Genomic DNA, 19,687 nt, shown 5'->3' with positions numbered 1-19,687 from the left:
AACGGAGATGCGAGCGGAGAGCCTGCGGCGCACCGAAGACGGGAACCCCGACGGCAGCTCGCTACGCCGAAGGCTCACTTGGTTGCCCCTGGTAACCAAGTCTCCCTCCCCACCCTCCACCCAACCAATGACTCTTTCGCGCGCGCGCGGGAAAAAGAACCACCTTTGTCAGCGCAGGTCGGCGGGAATCAACGGAACGCTGTACAGACTGCGACGAGCACACAGGTTGCCATGGCGTTCGTGCCAGCCTCAGAAACTCCGAATCTTTACCATAGAGTATCCTATCGCTACGCGACGAATGACGGCGGTACTGCTCCGAACGTCGTAACATCCCACCAATCAGGATCGCAAGATAGTTAGTTTGGCTAGTGCAGAACAGCGCCAAGGATTCACATTCACTTGTCTAATCTTCGGGATGGTGATTTCTGATGATAGCCGCCATAGTAGTACATAGCTTATGGTGCTCGGCTACTTACCCGAACGTCGTGGGTTCCCACCTGGCAGCGGCTGTCGCACTTCCATGGAGGCGAGGTGCTAGAGGCCCATCTACTTAAATTTAGTTGCACGTTAAAGAACCCCAGGTGGTCTAACTTTCTGGATTCCTCCATTACGGCGTCCCTCATAACCATATCGTGGTACTGGCACGTAAAGCTCCCGAAATTATTAATTAGTGATTTCAGATAAAGCCACGAAGCTATCATTCTAAGTTTCCAATCAATTGATTAAGCACCGAAATAGAGTAGGTATTTCTGATCATTCGTAATCGCAGCAAATGCTGCCTTTTTAACTTTCGTTCTAGATTGTGTGCATAGCTGCAAAGCCATTGTAAGCTAGAATGGAAGTTTTTGAGAAAAATTCATGTGCGAATCGTAATTCTCCAACAAGCAGAACCACCACGCAGTCAGAACTCGTAGGCTATTCTCCTCCCATGAGGCCCCATCCTTGTTAGTCTCAAAGTCCCCTTTCGTAACTTCTACAGAAATCTATGCTTTGAACAGCGTTCGTTAATTACATCACGTGACAGGCTTCGCTTTACAAGGCATAGCAGCAGGTAAAAATTAAATCAAAAAGCCTTTCGCAGCTTGTGCGACTTGCTCATCGATAAAATAAACGGCAAGATCAATGCTGAAGCCTCAAGGAGCAGTGCCTCAGCGACTGTGGCCTTCCGCTGCACAGTACAAGCTCGAACGTTCAATTGCCTGTCCTGGCGTCCTGGCGCCAATGGGGACGGACGCAAAACGTGGCCACGTAGGATCACTGAGTGCTGTCAGTTCTGGCATCCGTAGCTTGAGTACACGGAATGTTTCTGCAACTTACCACGACTTCACGTACAGAAGACAGTTCAGATTAATCGCAACACCACTCGCCAGCACAAAAAGATCCTTCGCCTTCTCGAAGAAAATGGGCCCATCGGAACATCCGATTTCGATGCTAGTTGTACGAAAAATGTCGGTGTCAAGCTGTCACGGCATTAACGACACATTTGTGAGCTCGAGGGTGGAGTTGAGTCCTTGCACTGTGAAATGATAGGGGACTCGCATAATTTCATTTACTATGGCGAGTTAAGCACAGCGCCACACGTCGAATGAAGAAGGACGCCACACTTCTCAAGAACTGCCTTGGTGCGTCTGAGAAGCGCAGTGACCAGTTCTGTTGAGGGGCGACTCCGTCATCGACTTCCCCATGGAAAGGTGAAGTTCCAAAAAGAGAAGCGTACTATACTACAGGGGCGCGCAAGGTTTTCCATGAAGGGGGAGGGGGGGGGGTAAAGCTTCACCCTAACCCCCCCCCCCCCCCCACCCCACCACCACCCGATCCCCAGTGCGTCTGTCGAGTGCGAAGGAAAGCAAGGTTTGTAACGGACGCATCAATCAAAATGAAGCGATGTCATCCACTGTCTTCCTCTGCCTGTGGTCCCATTTTCCGCCTGTTCTAGCTATTTTGTTGTTGGGCAGTTGCACACAGAAAAGAAGGCATACGCTACGTTATTGTCGGCCATGTATCAATAATCTAGGAGTCAACTACCAATTTCGTCATAAATACATATGCTCACGAACGAACAAACAACACATTTAGTCCGCAGAAAATGTACGCGAGAAAAAAAAAAAACACTGAGGCAGGCTAGAAAACTAGATATTTTCATGAGAAAACCCTTCGCGCCGTTAAGTTAATTTCGTTCTCAAAGCCCCATAAATCAATTACGTAGCGCTTGAAGAAGTTCTTACACTAACAAAAATCACGGGAGGTTTATTATTACCTTTTTTTTTTTCGCGGCAGATAGCGCTGAATCGGCTATATGCCGCTTCAAAACATGTTTACAGTAGAAGCGCCTTCACGCTGATCCTAACAGTATCTGAATAGCTGCAAGCCCCCGGCGTTAGATGGACCGACAGACTGTATACTCAAGAACGTGATTGAGTCGGAAGCCCGCCCACTGTCCGTTATGTCAGTAAACAGCCATGGAACATGATATCGTAAACACTGTCTTCCTGAATGAAACGCGTTCCTTGGCTGTCCGGGTCGATGCTTTTCAGAAAAATTCTGCGCAGACAAAAGGACGTTATTGAGGAGACGAGGGATAGCGGTGTTTTGTCTGTTTTGGGGCGCCATCTTTCGCGTGGCACGGTTCTTACCGCAGCAGCGTGGTCCTCTGCAGCCCACGCACCGAACGAACCAAGACGGCCACAAGCTGAGCGTGCCTCGTAATATTAGAACAGGGACCGTGTTGAAGCGACTTCGCAAAGGTACTAAAATAGCATGGCGTCTTTTTCTTTTTTTTTAGGCAAAGGAGTGGCGAACGTGTAGCTGATGGCATTGCTCTCGGAGTGTTTGCGAAAAAGACTACAAAACACCGCCCTCTACAGCCGCACTTGCCACAGCGGAGAAAATAGCCTATAAAAGCACGGACTAGCATAGAGCGCTACTGTGCACCAGGATATATATGGCTGTAGCACGGCAAATTAGATTCTATTCATAGCCCAAAATAGAGACCGGTAGAAAGAAGCGAGGAGATGCTAGAAAGTAAGACGAAGCCAGTTAACCCCTTTCTTTTCTGTACTGATTGTTTCCTTTCGCGTGTTGTGTATACAAATGGTGGACCAAAAATATGTGAAGATTATCTGAGTGCATGAAGGCATGCCGTTCTTGTGTTGTTCGCGAAGACGAGGAATTTGAATAGTTTGCATTTCTGTGTGACTCACGTACTGAGTACTGGAGAGGACTGAATGCGTGAAGAACATGAATTAACCTGGACAGGGCAAGAATCCGGGTTCGGCTGCTGCAGACCTGGTGTGACCGCGACGACATGACGGTTGCAGAAAACATTGCAGCCAATCTTGATGATTGGCATGGCATTATCGGCGCCGGTTGACCAATGGTAGAGATCACTTACGAAAGAGACGGTCTGTGAGTCCGCCTCGAGCATTTTTTATTCAGGTAATGCCCCTACTTTATTCCGTCCTCGTCTCTCTCTCTCTCTCTCTCGCAGGAACTATCACTGTGGCCACATAAAGCTGTGGTCCCTGAAGAACTCTTTCATTCCCCTTGTGCGGGTACCTCGAAGAACCCTGCCAGTTACTCCCTCTCCTCAGGCGGAGAAGATCACTGTCGACGCAGTTCCCTATACCATTCGCGAGCCTCCGCACGGCCCGGTCCCCAAACTGCCGTGCTGGCCACTGCCCTCACACCTCGCAAAGTTCCACGCAACCGAAGTCCCCCAAACTACCGAGCCAGGTTGCCGAAGGGACGGACGGCGAAGAGGCTGAGAGGAGAAGGAGGAAAGGAATCGCTGTTCAAATATTGACCAAGGGTCCGCTGAAAGGAGCGTTCATTTGCGCGGAAAAAGGTTCCAGCCGCGGCTTTAGAGGCGCTGCCTCACCGCTGCGAGGGGACGGTCGAGTCCGACGGTGCTTGTGCATTATATGTGAGGCTGGTCTTCCCAACTCAAGTTCGTGCTTCGGCGCGTACACTGCACGTCTGTCGAGGTTGAGTCTGCGGGGCGCTGGCGAAGAGTATTTGTTTGTGGTGAAGTCTGCTTTGTGTGCGACGATGCAGTGCAAGCGGCCGCACCCTTACGAGACTTTATTTAATATTTTATTTGTACACGCACCTCGGAGAAGTACACAATGATCCACGTATGCCCGAAGAACGAAAGACTGATCTAAGCTGCTGTGCAGCCAACAAAACACTTAACCCACACTTTTTCCACCAAATCGCAAACAGCCGCCTAGAGCTGTCTGTGCCTTCGCTGGAATAAAAGTTTTATTAATTCATGGTAATCATACTCATTGCAATCGCAGCAAGAGAACGGACGCAATGTTCACAGACAGCGTTTTAAAGTACTCAGTGAGGATGGTTTTTATAGCTTACATAGAGATAAAGTAACTGTGTTGGAAAACAAAATATGCGAGCGAAATAACTTCTCGTGTTTTAAGTGCCAAAACTACAGTATGATTATGAGGCACGCCCCAGTGGGGGACTCCGAATTACTTTCGACCACCTGGAGTTTTCCTTAACGTGCGCTGACATTGTCCAGTACACGTGAGTCTAACATTTCGCCTCCATCAAAACGCTACCGCTGCGGCCGGGATCGAACCCGTGTCTGTCGGGTCAGCACAGCAGCAGCCGAGCACCGTAATCACTGCGCCAGAGTGAGTGAGTGAGTGAGTGAGTGAGTGAGTGAGTGAGTGAGTGAGTGAGTGAGTGAGTGAGTGAGTGAGTGAGTGAGTGAGTGAGTGAGTGAGTGAGTGAGTGAGTGAGTGAGTGAGTGAGTGAGTGAGTGAGTGAGTGAGTGAGTGAGTGAGTGAGTGAGTGAGTGAGTGAGTGAGTGAGTGAGTGAGTGAGTGGCAACGAGAACCAAGGAATGCATAGGGAATATTACGATATAAAGTTTCACTTAAGCTATGTAAAGGATATAAAGAAAGAAAATCGAGGTGACGAAAGGAAAAGTGGCTGAAAGAACCTCGCATACGAACAACCTATCTCATAGCACTTTTAGCACGATAGCATACCAAGGAAAGTGGACAGAATGAATGGCTGCGGGAGTCCTTATGACACTCGCGGCCAGTTGCGGATTTCGAAGTTTGACTTCCTTTAATTATTTCGCAATTGCTTTGTTTCGGTTAAGTAAAATTACGCAGCAAATTTTCTATGTGCTTTCTATGTGCTCTCAGCGTACTTTGACTTTGTACAGATACTTTCTGTAGTACCACAGGAGCAGGGGCGGAGCCAGTGGTGGGTTTGGGGGGGGGGGGAGGGGGCTGCAGTCCCCCAAATTTCTGCCTGCCCCCCTTGCCTCGCCCCCCCCCCCCCCAAGAGCAAGCATAGTCAAAATACAATGCATATGTTCCCAGCCTCCCTGCTCCTCTGAGGGAACCCAATTGTCGTGGGTGCCCCCCCCCCCCCCCCCAGTAAAAAAAATCCTGGCGCCGCCCCTACACATTTTTTCATGCTTGTATGCATGAAATGCGTTTCATGCTTGTACAGAGCTTTTATGAACGCCCTTTTTCTTTCTTTCTTTCTTCCTTTCTTTCTTCCTTTCTTTCTTTCTTTCTTTCTTACTTACTTTATTTCTTTCTTTTCGTGGCACATCTCTGAGGCTCGATTCGACGTGACACCGCACAGACAGGCCCTTATCGCGTTGCGCGCCCGGCCGCGCGTATAACCATAACGGGACGGCGACGCGATATCTGGGCTCACGGTGCGCCTGGCACGCGAGATGACTATGTGCAGCCAAGCCACGTCCTCGTCGAACGGACACGACGCGACGGCGACACTAATTGGCGCGACCCCTGCTCCAGCCGCGGTGCCCGATAACCTAACTGGCACAGCCGAAACAGTGTTTTCAATTTATGTTACCCGAGATCGCGCAGGTTTATGCTAGGATCACTAAAGAGAGAGTGGCAGGTTGTATAAGAGCGAGAGAACCATGGAGGGATGATTGAAAAGCAGGGAAGGGACCAGATAAACATTGGCTTATAAACAAAATAATATTGTGGGGTTTTAGATACTAAAACCGTGATATCATTATTGTTTCATATTCAAACACACAAGGAAGAGCCTGACGACGCGTATCGTCAGTTCTTTCTTGCCTCTTCGTATGTGTGTGTGTGTGTGCACTGTTTGAAGAAGAAGCTTTATAGACTAGCCCATATAGCTACGCTTCTCATGATAACTGGGGCACGCGATAAGACAAGCGCGGCAAGTGGAGGCAGAAAGTTAGGCGAACAGATTAATTTAGGTTGCGGGTATAACGCGGCGGCAGCTGCCACAGGGCCGTCATTGGACAAGAATGGGAGATGCCATTGTCTTGCAGTGGCCGCAGACAGGAATATGATGACTGGAATCATGACATCGAGTTTAGAATGAGCGGAACAAAAAAAAAAAGGCCAAAGAGGTTTCTTCTTGAAACCAATGTTTACGGAAAGGCTTCGCTGAGCGTACGCGAGTCAGTCATTACATTATAACCGGACTTCAGGCGCCTTTAAACTAAAGACCGAAAAGGTGGACCAAGTTTAAGCATGTGTATGCCAACAAATGCGACACACCCTCACCAGTGGATTTACCATATATTAGCACGACGTTCCAATAGGCGTGCCCCGCAGCGCCCTCTGTCAACTTCTGCGGGAACTGCGCGTATATAGCGCATGCGAGCAAACACCGAATCATTGCCGAATATATTCAGAGGCATACGAATGTCTGTAGGAAGCCAATATGCCAGTAAGTGCGACCCACCTTCACCGGTGCGTTTACCCTATCTTTGCATGTCGTTCGAATATGGCGTGTCTCGCAGCGCCCTCTGTCACCTGCTGCGGGAACTGCACGTATATGGCCATAGAAAGTATAAAGGAGGCTATGATATGGCGTATGCCGAACAAATGCTGAATCGTTCCCTCATCTACACAGAGATGTACCGATGTCTGTAGGAAGCCAGTACGCCCATATGTGAGTGACTGAGCGTGACTTTATTCAGAATATCCAGAGGAGGCCGACCCGGAGCCGTTAGGCCCCTAAGTCAGTCTGGAGGCTCCGCCCAGGATGGTGCTGGCAGCCGAAGGCTTGCAGCGATGTCCCGGGCCCTCTGGACCACTGGTCTTCTTCAATGAGCGTTTCTTTACTCTCGTATTCTCGTATTGCGTTGACGGTTCAACCCACCTTCAGTAGCGCATTTACTCCATCTTCGTATGATGTGCGAATAGGCGTGTTTAGCAGCGCCCTCTGTCAATTTCGGCGGTAATTGCACGTACATATATGGCCTACGCGAACAAACAGCGAATCACACACGGATGTCTGTGGAAAACGACCCGCCGCTGCACCGTTACGAAACATTGTCGAACGAAGAGGCGCCCGTTTCGTATCTCGCATTATCCAACCTTCTCACTCTCTTTTATTCGAGGAAACAACGTACCGCGACAACGCTCGGCGATCCCTCCCCCACACGCGCACCTGACATTTCTTTCATTCTCCGTTCCCTCTCGGAGGCAATAACGCGCGCATTTCCACCGTATTCCTGAATAATGCAGCAGGCCCCCACGGGGGCAGGAAAATAGAAACAAACTCAATATTCATCGAATACCAGCGCTATGCAGTGACACGCGGAGGCGATGCGCATGAAATTCAAATGGACAGCAACGTGTAGCCCCGGCGCGTTTCGTAACCTCGCGTCATGTGAAGTCGTGTACGGAGCGTGTTATACTTGTCTCGTATAGAAACGCCCCGCCTCGTGAAAAACAGACCCGCCCACGGCATTCTGTGACAGTCGGCTTTCTTTTTGTAAGTTTACGTATCTGTTTATTCCTGAAAGGGTTTTCGAGTGCTTCACCGCTATAGAGGCCGACGGCGAAGAAACAAAAGCTATAGCTGAGTTCAGCTACTACAGGAAGCACAACGAGTTTTACATGGAAATCGCTAAGGCGAATCGAGCGAATACTGGCTCTCTATATAGGTGTGCAGAGAAAGCGTGTGTCGCATAGTACACTACAGTGATGTCGAATATTGTTTTGCGATTGCATACGTTAGCGTTTTTTTACAGACTGAATCGCACTTGTCTGGAGCGGCCAGTCGGTCGCTTGAGCCGCCGTATTTTTTTGTTTTTTTTTTCTTCAAAAATAAGCAGATATCGACGCCGTAATGATACAAAAAATAGTCATTCCGCATACCATGTCTCTGTACTTTAATTCCATCATGAATGGAAGCTTGTAGCTAACTCGAGGCAATAGCTGCGGACGGCGCCAGCGTCCACAGCAACGCGCTCGAATGCTCTAGACAAGTGTGGTTTGGACTGTATGTCCCCGAGCAAGAAAAACTAAGGAGGGAGCATTACGTCTTGCAGCCAGCCGTGGTAGGCAAACGCTCCGTGAAGGCGGCAGTGTTGGCCCCAAAACGCGACTTTTTGCGTCATGGTCACGCAAGAAATGAGATTTGCCGAGAGTTTGGCGCCCAGTGGCTGTTAATCGATGCGCGCTAGATCTCTCAATCTCTCAACTCTCAATCATGAGTACTAGGCCCGTAGCTAGGAATTTTTTTCGGGGAAGGAGGGGCACATGCTGAAAACCTTGACTTTTTGAGAAAAACACCTATTTTTATTATTTATTTTTGGTAAAAACACCTACTTCACCAAAATTTCGGGGCGGGGGGACCCGGACGCCGAGCCCCCCCCCCCCCCTGGCTACGGGCCTGGTGAGTACTAAAACATACCGCGCACTTTGACGCTTTTATCCCGTGTAGGGTCGACACTATAGAGTTTCCTACAACACTTACTAGAGGGAACTCTGGCGATAGTGTCTATGGGAGCTGCAACGCATGGCGCTTCAGCCAGCATGGGAATGATGGGTAGTACACGGATTTGTCTAAACTTCGTTCTTTCGGCTCCGTTTGGCTTCGCGTCGCCTGGATCCGCTTTGTCGCAAAACGAAGTTCAGCAAAAGTCAGCAGTTCCACTTCACCACTTTAACCTATACTTAGCCTCACCAATTCAAATCTGGTCACGAAGTTCACAACGATCCATTCTTTTATCCGAAAGAAAACCAAAACGCAGCAATAAACAAAGCCACAAGTGCGTTTGAAGCCCGCAAGTACGAAGATCAGGCAAATCCGTGTACTACCCATCATTCCCATGGTGGCTGAACGATCGCAGCGCCAGAGTTCCCTCTAGTTAATTTTAGGAAACTCTATGGTCGACACATGGCCTCCGAGATTAGCCGGCGGCGCGCCGCCGGCTAATCTCGGAGGCCATGGTCGACACAGCAGGCTTCAGTCGAGTTGAGCAATGCTCCCTCCTAACTGTTTCCTTGCCCAATGTATGAAGGAAAGAAGATGACTTTTTAAGGGCTCGTTTTTCTTCGTTAGACGCAATATTAATGAGAACAGACCGTAATGCCAAGAAAAGTATGGGAAGCTTGTAGTTCTCACTAATATTGTGACTAACAAAGAAAAACGAGCCCTTAAAAAGTCATCTTCTTGTCCAATGTATGTCACACAGCGTGGCGCATTTGTAGATGGTGGCGTACTGCGTGCGTACAAATACGTAGGAGTTTTTTACCTTCACACGCATCGTTGTCGAGCACTTTTGTTACGAAACGCCAGGAATCAATAATGCATGCCTGCGCATCGTGACTGAGACAGAAATGAAATACTCGCGCCCACGCGAACACCAACGCCACACTGTCAGTGGCTTGCATTCTAGTACTATTATTCTGAGCGGTTCTAGCAAGGAATTCTTCGATCGCGCGTGTACAGGAACAGACATTTCCGCCAACGTAGTTGTCGGGCGCGTGGCAAGGAAGAGTTACTGGCATAGTGGCACGAAAACTAATGATGTTTGAACTGTTCACAGAGTCCTGGATTCTGCTCTAATTAGGTGCCCTAGACAAGCTGCAATGGCGAATATGCTAACCCACGCAGCATATGTCAGTTGCACAGGTTACGGTTATGCTGCGGCGGTTGCAGGATCTCCACATCCTACGCGCCTTAGGTCATGGCAGAAGAAAGTAATGAAGACATTTGGGACCACACCATCTATGCGCACATCGCATAGATGGTGTGGATTGGAGTGTGTTAATAACGTGGCTGGTAATAGGAAATGTTCAGCTAAAGCTAAGTTTAGAAGGGAAACGAGAACATAACATTCGGAAAGGCCGGCACATGCGATGATGGAACACACACACACACACGCGCGTCCGTCCGTCCATCTATCTATCTATCTATCTATCTATCTATCTATCTATCTATCTATCTATCTATCTATCTATCTATCTATCTATCTATCTATCTATCTATCTATCTATCTATCTATCTATCTATCTATCTATCTATCTATCTATCTATCTATCTATCTATCTATCTATCTATCTATCTATCTATCTATCTATCTATCTATCTATCTATCTATCTATCTATCTATCTATCTATCTATCTATCTATCTATCTATCTATCTATCTATCTATCTATCTATCTATCTATCTATCTATCTATCTATCTATCTATCTATCTATCTATCTATCTATCTATCTATCTATCTATCTATCTATCCGGCTGACGACGGCCGGCCCACTAGCCGAAACGTAAACAAAACCACAGTTAGTACGTATATATATATATATATTCTGCCTCTTCCCCTCCGCCGTAGCTCATTTGGTAGGAGTATCGGGCGCGGAATCCGAGGTTACAGGTTCGGCCCCTGCCGGCGGCAAGTTGTATTTTCATCTACTTCACCTTCTTCACATCTATATCGAAATTGTTAAAATACACTTAAAACAGTATAATTAACGTCGCCTATACCTTCCTTGGATTCATTATCTGCTGATTTTTCATTAAGGTTGTGTGAAACGAAGAAAAGTAGCCCTCGAAATTCCCTTCCTTCATTTCTATATATGTATAGATTTTGGAGAACTAAATGCGCTAAGATGGCACGATGAGCACTACAGAATGCCCCCGAAAGCGCCTCGAAAGCACGCGTAGAAAGATTAGTCTTAGACCACGTGTAAGAGTGGAAGAGTTGCGCCGAGGGGTGCACGTACAAACATGACCCATATATGCACAGAAAATACCTTTATCGACACAAGCCGTAGACACTCTCACAGGGGAATAAAATAGAAAAATGAACGCTATCTACGCCATATCTCTCAAGGAGCCCAATCTGTGCCGAAGGAGGGACATGGATCGTCTATCAGGTACGCCTGTCGCCAAGTTTCGGAATATAGAGTCCTAGACTTTTGAACTGCGTATATTCTGACACAATCTTCTACTCGAAACTCACCTCCCGGGCCTTAATGATGGTGATTATGATTTCATAGTCACTTGTAATAGGCGGCGACAAGAACCTAACGAAATAAAATTCTGAGAATTTACGCACCAGCACCACGATGCACTTATGAGGCATGCCGTAGTGGTGGGACTCCGCACAACATCGGCTTCATATACAACACTGCACCTCAGTGTAAGTACACAGTTTTTGCATTTTGACCCCGACCGAAATGCGGCCGCTGTGGCCTGGCATCGAACCCACGTCCTCAAGCTTACAGCGCTACACATTATTTTGTTAAATCACCAATGCTGGCATAGGCGTGCGCAGGGTTCCCCATCAGGGGGGGGGGGCAAAGGTTCATCACAGCCCCCCCCCCCCCTTATTAATAAGTCAATGTATGGGGCAGATTTTGCGTCCCCCCCCCCTCTTAGGTGACTGTAAGGGTCAATGTACGGGGCAGATTTTGCACCCCCTGTTAGGTGATTAGGAGGGGGCGGCCGCCCCCCCCCCCCCTGCCCCCGCTGTGCGCACGCCTATGAATGCTGGTATCAACAGTCACTTAACCTGCTTGCACTAACCGCACTTTCTTACACGCATTATGGGCTATCATTAACGGGCACCTCTTTTTGGTGTTTTATTCTTTCATTTCAGTCCTTATTTCATATAGTCTGACCTGTGCCTTTAACAAACTGCGTTCTTAAACTGCGTGAAAAGACCAGGACACAAGCAAGAACACACAGAGAGGAACACGAGCGCAGATGTGTTCCTCTCTGTGTGTTCCTCTCTGTGTTCCTCTCCAGGGGCGTAGCCAGAAATTTTTTTCGGGGGGGGGGTTCAACCATACTTTATGTATGTTCGTGCGTGCGTTTGTATGTGTGCGTGCCTATATACGCAAGCAAAACTGAAAAATTTCGGGGGGGGGGGGTTGAACCCCCCCAACCCCCCCCTTGGCTACGCCCCTGTTCCTCTCTGTCACATCAAACACAGAGTGATCCGTCACCGTGTGTGACGGGTCACTGTGTTTTCTTGCTTGTGTCCTGGTCTTTTCGCGCAGTTTAAGAACGTTTAACAGCAATGAACAAGCTAGCCCACCAGAACGTACTACTGAACAAACTACGGTTTTCTGAATCTCTCGCAAGGACCTTTTTCAGCCAATAAGCTGTACACCTCCTGCTTATTTCATCTGTTGACCTTGAAAACCACATAGCTGCGCGCCGCCACGACTATCCTCCACAAGAGGATGCACAAGGAAGAGCAAAAGTTTGAGGCAGTTGATGATGCAGACTTGGTAAAGTGAAGCGCGACAGACGGGTCAGCAAAGGGAGACAGACGGGATGACCGCTACTAATAAGTGCAATGTGAACTACTGCAGTGAACCACTAACACAGCTTTTAGTAGCGCTCGCCCCGTCTGTCTGATTTTCCTCTCCCAAGAGTACAACACAAGCGCTAACTTTCAACAAGTCATATTGAAAGTTAGAGCTCGTCATGTGGGTTCCTGCGTTGTCTTTGTACATTCAAGCGCTTTGCACCGTCACTATGTCACACCAGAAACGCCACAAACAGGTCGCTTCACCAACCATGCTTGGAACGCCGCGTTGGAGGAACGTTCGGTCTTTTGATACGGTGGTTGTACGTCGCTGCCCGAAGGTCAGTGAACCGAAAAGGCAGACTGAGTTAAAGAAAAAAAAAGAAACAGGATGGCTGATATTGCATGAAGGTATAAGCGAGGCATTATAAAACGTTCGTCAACAGCCTTGCGGTCAAGCCTTGGTGAGCACGATAAGAGTCCCGACTCTTATGCTCGAAAACTTTCCGCAACTAGTTACGACCAGTGCCTCGTATTCGGTGAAAGAATCTGCTGATGGTGTCGTGTCACGTTGATGAGATTGCAAGGGTGTTCGCGTTGCTCCGTTGTAATACGATATACGGTTGCGCAACGAGTCACTAGAGCAGTGGCACAGGTGCACGATTACTTTTGTAAGAGGAAGCCATGACAGCTGATTGCTTGAAGGCGTGCAGCGCGTGGCCTGTCAGGACTACGTCGTTTTTGAGATTGCAGTACGACTGAAATTGCAGCTGTGAACCTTGCTGAGGGAATGCCTCACGTAACGAGATATACCATATTACACACACCCAGTAAATGCGGCCAAAAGTTTTTGTAGAAGAGGCAAGGAAACGAGCTGCCATAAGAATTTCATTAGTCGGACGTTCTTTCGGGTTAGATTGTTCATGCTCTAAGTGATGTTAAAACTGCACGAAAAAAAAAATGTGGACTCGTGTTCCACGTTTACCGGCATGTGTATTTGTGACGATGGGTTCACGTGCTTAGGTTCTCGCTTGAAAAAATGCTTGCGATTTGATTTCCAAGAATAAACTGTTGGCAGACTGCGCCCGTGGTGCCTTGCTCGTTCCTTCCAGCTCGCCTCGTTTTCTTCGCGCAGTTTTAACTTCACTCACAGGAATTTCCTTAGGGACATTGCTTACGAAACCAACTGCATCATATTTACGTAACAGGAAAAGATAATCACTTAGACTTGTGTAATTATTTTTCCCTACAAAGTAATGTGAAAAAAAGTGATGCTATTGGTCTTCAGGAATCATTAAAAAAATACTTAAAGCTCTCGAAACCAGAATTAGGAATTGTCGGGGCTGTCTTTCTGCCATTTTTGCAGCTAATGCGCCCGTTTGTTGACACCCATTTTTAACCTTTGAGAATGACATTTACGTATGTCGCAATGTTTTTTTATTCTTTGCACTTGTGAGACCATTCGAAATAATATTTTGCAAACTGCGTCGCTCTTGCTTGCCTGCATTTTTTTCGGCATTGTAGGGGCTGCGCTAAGTGACTGCCTGGTTTGCTGCCGAAAAAAAACAAAAACGGATGCTGTCCCCGAAATTCTCACAACGCATATTGAAAGCACATGCTAGCTCATACTTCGTAAGCCTCCCCTCCGTCTTCGTCGAATATAAACACTTTAACCTAAATTCGCTAAAAAGAGATTGATAATGCGCGAGACGTGCCATGCGCATGCAATAAAGAAAAAGGGATGAATACTCACCGCTGAATCGTGTTTTAACACTTAAAACTCCACAGTGAAAGACAAATTGCTCGACGAATTAAGCCGCAGAGCTGCGTAGAAATAAACGTTATCTTTCGGGCGCGACGGTCGCCTAAAAAGCCGCGTCAAAAAGGGGAAAAAAATTAAAAAAGAAAGGAAACTACAAGCTTAAACAATGCAGCTAGCCCTGTCTCTACGGACGGCGAATAAATTGGATTAGCCTGAAAGGAGCGATCCTAATTGCAGCGACAAAAGCGGCAAGCCGACTCGGTAAAATAATTCAACTTTTTTTTAAAGCTTTTGTTTTGTCGTCGTTCCTTGCTCTCGATGCACGCTCGGCGCATGAATCGTGTACTGAAGAGAAACGAGCTACGAAAGAAAAGAAATAATGAAAAAAAAAGGACGTGCCGTTATGAATATCTGAGCGGACTATATTACGGCCCGGCTGTTTTGACAAGGGGACGGCATAATTGTGAAGGCTTGGCAGGAATGGGATATATTATAGGCTTAGATATAATGACGGCCCCGCTGGGACAGCGCATTGTTGCGAACGGAGATGAAGCGATCGTGACTTCCTGTCGCCGCGGCCGGACAAAAGAGAAATAGAATTTGAACGTCTTTTTGAAAGAATCTTTTTTTTCCCGCACAGGAATTTTCGTTCTTATGGCAAGGTAAACGCACGACGAGTGTGTCATTATATAAGTTACATATTCAGACACGGGCATTTCATTTAAGCGTGATGTACGCGTGAGCACAACGTTGAACCATCTGCTGATCTTATCCCCGTACGAAAACGCAGGTTCACAGTTGAACTAAGCCAGATTACAAAAGATATTTGTGTAACAAGTGTAATGTTTAGATGGTAGTCCAGTTGTTCATACGAGTGACGGAGACCCATGGGAGCTGTGTATTTGTAACTAAGTCCGGTGAACAAATTATCTCCTACAAACACAAGGCTAGTTTTGAGAGATGACGCACGTAACAGTTATTATTGTACATAAAATTGATCGAGTGGACTTGAGGTACAAGTGCAATTACACATCCTTAGTCGAGGGATTCGAGAGAATGTTTTCTGTCTGATTCCTTGACATAAAGCAGAATGTAATCAGGCGAAAAAAAAAGTACAATAATAAAATAAGCTTGCAAAGGCTCCTGCATGCACCCTTTCACACATGTGATGAATGTGAAGTTATATGTCTTTCTGTATAACCTGCGACATTGGTTTCGTTTGAATCGCACCGCGCTTCATGATGGCTACCTTACAGTAAAACGAGTCAATTAAAAAAAAAAAACATAGTTTCTTTGGTGTACAGAGGGGCGGCTCAAAACAACAGGCGATTGACACCGCCTATTGACAATAGGCGATGTCCGGGACATTGCCTATTGCCAGGTGCAAACCTAACTGCAATTCGGAAGCTGCGTCCTAGCCATGCAAGGTTTATTTCCCAGCAACCGCTTGCCACTACGTTAGGCAGCGCTTGCAAGCGCTCAACGCGATTCGCACTTTAAATAAAGGAGGGACGTCATTCTCCGATTTCATCACGATCCTCGACTCCAATACAGCGGTGGCCTTTGGAGCGCGATTGCTCCGTCAGCCGTTGCGTGCTCACAGAGCGCAGTTCGAAGAACCGCGCGCATGCTGTAGAACATGTCGCATTCCACTCGCGAGGACGACGTATGGGTTTACGTCTGCGCGTGGCAGTAGTACGTGCCGTAACGCCAGACAAAGCGACGTGCTTTCGACGTCTTCAACGCGTACGGCGTCGGTAAGAGTCGCCCCTTTATATGCCCTCCTCGGGCCAAGTATCTTCGCTTGAATCACGTCTACGGTCTTCTTTTCCTTTTGTCCTTTCGCGCCTCGTCGGTCATAAAGCATTCCGGGGCATTTACGACTCAGTCTTCTAGCGCGTCTGACCACATTACCTGCTGCAATGCAAGACAGAAAGACAAATAAAAGAAAGACGCGAGACGGAGGCGAGGGCTTCTATAAAGATGCTCTCGCTAATGGTCTGTCGGTTCTGGAGGCGATCCAAAAAAGAAGCAGGTAGGCGTTTCTCGCTGACCAGATGGAGGCGTTCGCAAAGACATTACGTAGAGACGCCGAATCCCTTAACGCTAGGTGTACAAAACAAAAGCAGCCTCGGGAGGGAAGAGAGAGGGTTTTAGGGAAGGGTCACGAAGCCACTGGCTTCCTTCCGCGCTCAGAAATCGATCCACATTAGAAGCCGTCTAACGTTCAGCCCGTTTGTTTCTTTTGCTCGATGTCGTGTGTTCTTCTCGGTGTCGTAACTTCGCATAAGCCTTCCTTTTACCTCGTGATGCCATTATGCAATGCTTTGCTGTACGTGCCTGTTTGAAAACAATATCAGGGATGACGAATTGAATGCAATGCGTGGGGTTATCTGAAGCACGAAAGCTGTGGAGGTATTGAAAGATTGCCTCAAGGATGTGGTAATCAGAATCAGTTTGCAGGAAAAACAGAGCTGTATTGCGGCGTATAAGACACATGACGGCGAATATAGCTTATTCATAGACCAGCTCACTCAAGTCTTGAGCTTGGGTAGAAGTGCGAACTAGACTGCACAAGAGACTATCGAAGCCGAGGAGATTGTGCGATTCCGCAGTGTCCGAATCAGTGTAGCATCTGTTTCGCTCACACAAAAAAGAGATTGCCTATCTCAACGAAGCACCCGTGAGAGCTCCGCGACAACGGCAGACCGGATTAAGGTTTTGTTGTGCTTTTTCTTCTATATATACAATGTTCGACCCGTTGCAATAAAATTTGAGTTGGATGTCAGCTTTGTTTTCGTGCCCACTCCTTCTTGAGGCTGTTTTATTTGCGCTCTAGTCTTAATCACTCCAGTCGGCAGGTTTAGGAGGTTCCTGTTCTTTTCGCAGGTCTTCGTGCCTGCCAACTGTACACTGTACTGGCCATCTGTATATTTGTGCCTGTTCATCGATTGCGCGTAGCCACATTCTTTTTTTCACGTCTATGGTGCGCACTTGTTAAATATACGAGCTATTCTTAGATGAACTTTCTGCGGCACGACTATTCTTTAGCGCCAGGCATTCTAAAGAATAAAATGAGTCTTAATCCGGAGGCGGTCGAGAGAACCAGGTTGACAGAACCAAAACTACACACCTTTCCTCGTGATTTGAATGCTAAAGAGATGCTACAGGCTAATGCGGGGTTAAAATTCCTTAGTATTTCGCGATTACGCCATAACACAGTGGTCTTGATGTCATCAGATGCTTGGCGGAAAATGCAGGGAAGGTGAAACGCAACGTCACTGGCAACGCTAGTGGACAATTTTCGCTCCAGCACGCCATGACGTTACGCGCTTTGACACGCTTACTAGGGTTTATTTACCAGTACATGGCTAATTGAACTAGGAATCGCTTTATAAGCGAAGAAGGAGCTCTACTTAATAAGTTTAGGGAGCTATACAGCGCGAAGACACAGGCAAATATATAGAAATTCTTGACATCCCAAGGGCAAACGTATGGCAGATTTCGTCGCGAAATTGAGAACGGTTCTGTCGTAGCCTTTTCCGAAGAAAATCAACCCTTTTCGATTCATTGAGTTTAAATGTTTTGAAGGGAGAGTTTACCAGGGGGTTTAAGTTTGAGGTGTTTCTCACACTGCGTCGCAAGCAGATGAAGCTGGGCAGCGTTCTCTTGCAGAAAGTTTTTGCAACAACAACGCTAACCGTGGTTGCAATTTCATGCTCTGTGGGTTTTGCATTACGACACCTGCTGTTATGTCTGCCAGGGCCGGAAATACGATCGGCAGCTTGTTCTGGCGGGCTCCACGCGCTGCCCAAGTTTTCCCTTCTCTAGTTGTTCTTTTTTATCTCTCTCCCCCTTTTTCCTTGTCAGCTAACTTTGCGGTCACTGTCACATGGCAAATGCGCAGCTGCAAACTGAGGACGCGCGGCAGTTGGCGCCGACGCTGTGTGGAAAAATTACATTGGTTTCAACGTATGCGCTTTGGCTGCCTTGTTTTTTTTTATTGATATGATATATAAGGAGATGTTGGCGCACAATTATGGCACCGGCTACTCCTTAGCCCTTGAGTGAAACTTGAACAAATATCTTAAAGTAAAACATACAAGGCAGTTCATGTAAAATAGAACACTCGGGCACACATATGCAAAAACACACTTATAGGCACATATCACAACAAAATGATATTATTAAACAAAAAAAAACCAAAGAGGGAAATATAAAATTTTTAACTAGAAGAAAATACGGGGTGCAGCCTGTGTGTCTAAACTGCGAAAGTTATTTCCTAATATCAATTTCTGTTCACTCTGTGTCTAATGTGCAGTAACTCCAGAGCAAAAGTCAAGCTGATTGTGTAAGAACCACAGGCGGTGATACTCGTGAAGGCTCTTGGTAATAAATACACGTGGTTTAGGCCAGAGCTAATCGGAGCATCGCTTTCATGCTATTAAAGATAATCAGAATACGGTGTAACGCTAGATACACCCTGATGCTTGGTTTGAGCCTTTCTACAGATCTACTGGAAATCGTAACGTGTGACTTTACGAAGGTAAGACGGTGCTTTGTGCTAGTTCTGTAGGACTTGATTTAAGTCCTACAGTACAATCAAATGGCTGCTCTCAATCAGCGAAGTTGAATATACACACAATTACCGGTGTTTAATTTGATTCCTTCACGAAAGACACTAATAGAACGAATTCTCGGGCATTCCTCGGGGTAGCTCGCTCTTCAAATTGTGAATTAGCAAAAGCAAAAGTTACTTATCCAGTATCTAGAATTGCCCATGTGTACAATAACGCGAATTCTTGTTCCAATGTGCAACGCTGGCACCTCTCCTTGACACGTACTTATATGATTTACGGTCGATAAGATTATAATAGGCGGAGAAGCTATTAAAGTTGTTATCAGTTTTGTGTACACTCATGCCGTACGCCACTAGGTGTCTTTCCAAAGCGAGGACAGCGGTATCCTTGGCGTTGAGTTAAAGGTGAAACTTGGGCTAGTTGGTTTTGACGAATTCATTTTACCAACGAGGATAAGGGGAACGCAGAAAGATGCACGCAGGACGATTTCAGCTGAAGTCTAGCAATTGTCATGTGTGCATCTTTCTTCATCCCGGCCTTATTCTCAGTGGTAAATTCAATCCACGGTATTGAGGAAGATTGAGACTGCGACAATAGCGTAATCACATTGAGCGTTGAAAGTTTCTAACGAAATGTCTCCAAAATGCTAGCGCACTTTCACCTAGGTAAAGCACGTGGTGCGTGCACATATTAAACAAGGGGTATTTGCACAGCAGCTAACACGTGTTGCGCCGGGAACGCAACGGGTGTGATCGCGAAAACCGAACGTGCGCTTTTATCGTTGCAGTATCCGA

The 19,687-nt window shown here is 47.1% G+C and overlaps 1 protein-coding gene across 3 annotated transcripts in view; it reads right to left on the bottom strand.

Moving 5' to 3' along the window:
• The window catches only part of LOC119402112 (excitatory amino acid transporter), a 158,874-nt gene that overhangs the window by 98,376 nt on the left and 40,811 nt on the right, over positions 1–19,687 (bottom strand). The gene's annotated exons all lie outside the window — the stretch shown is intronic.

The sequence above is a fragment of the Rhipicephalus sanguineus genome, chromosome 8, assembly GCF_013339695.2.
Source record: "Rhipicephalus sanguineus isolate Rsan-2018 chromosome 8, BIME_Rsan_1.4, whole genome shotgun sequence".
NCBI classification, from domain to species: domain Eukaryota; kingdom Metazoa; phylum Arthropoda; class Arachnida; order Ixodida; family Ixodidae; genus Rhipicephalus; species Rhipicephalus sanguineus.
This window is presented reverse-complemented; position numbering and strand designations above follow the sequence as displayed.